A 1002-nucleotide genomic window follows, 5' to 3' on the forward strand; every position below is an offset into this window, starting at 1 on the left:
TCAGTGACGCCTAAGGTCACTGGGATTCGAAGACTTCTGCTCCCAAGAGCTCTGGGACCTTTTATGCCTGTGGGATTTATCCTGGCTCCTACTTCCACATCTATGACTACGCCCTTTGGAACACCAGTTGTACGGGCTAGAATGTGTGTCTCAGCTCCGCCCTGTGTCCCTATCCCAGGTCTTTTCTTGCCTCCCTCCTGCTTGAGGACTTGTGCTTGTGCCTGTGTTTCTCCTTCAGCTCCCTCTGTAGGTCCTCTGCTCCACCAGAGTAGGCAGTCCTGGCCTCAGGAAGCTTCCGCCCCACCCTGGGCTGTAACTGCTGAGCTCTCTTGAGCTCTTGCTGCTGTGCTTCTTAGGGCCAGGGTCACCCTTTTCCTTTACTGTCTTACTTCAGCATGACGAAGAGGATGGTTGCTCTGCCTGTACCAACTGATCAGTTTTCTCTTTCTTTCGCTTTGTATTTTTCCTTTTTGTCTTTTTTATGCTTTTTTTGTTGATTTTTTATCTTCAGAGCTCTCAGGCGAACTTGGTGAGGGGTACGAGCGCCACAGGAGCCCTTCTGAAGCTCTTTGGTCACATCACCCGTTTCTTCTGAGTCATTAGGAGCTCGATAGTTAGATACAGGATCCTTGGATAGTTCTTCCTTTGAGCTTGATCCCATTAAAATTGTAAATGGCCAGAATTGTGCTCCTCTAGTCTTCATAGCAGAGGAAACAGAATCCTTTGGATTTCCCAGTCTTCGTGTCCCGCACGACATTAATGTTAACAATCTCCCCACACTGTGAGAATACACAGATGATGTCCTCTTCAGCCAGTTCATAAGGAGGCACTCCCAGGAAGATCCAGGCGCTGTCCTTGTACTCAGAGTGCCAGGACACCTTATCGGCCACCCCAAGCGGGACATCTCCCTCATTCAGCTTGTTGATCGGCTTCACCTTGGGTTAAAGCGTTCACCTCCTGGGAGTGAGCGGAGATCGCACCATTGCTCTCCAGCCTGGGCAA

At 50.1% G+C, this 1002-nt stretch overlaps 1 pseudogene; it reads right to left on the reverse strand.

Annotated features, from left to right (window-relative positions):
- Nucleotides 1-1002, reverse strand: part of LOC108288180 — a 48858-nt pseudogene continuing 47856 nt past the window's right edge.

Source organism: Cebus imitator, unplaced genomic scaffold (assembly GCF_001604975.1).
Source record: "Cebus imitator isolate Cc_AM_T3 unplaced genomic scaffold, Cebus_imitator-1.0 Scaffold16, whole genome shotgun sequence".
Classification (NCBI taxonomy): Eukaryota; Metazoa; Chordata; class Mammalia; order Primates; family Cebidae; genus Cebus; species Cebus imitator.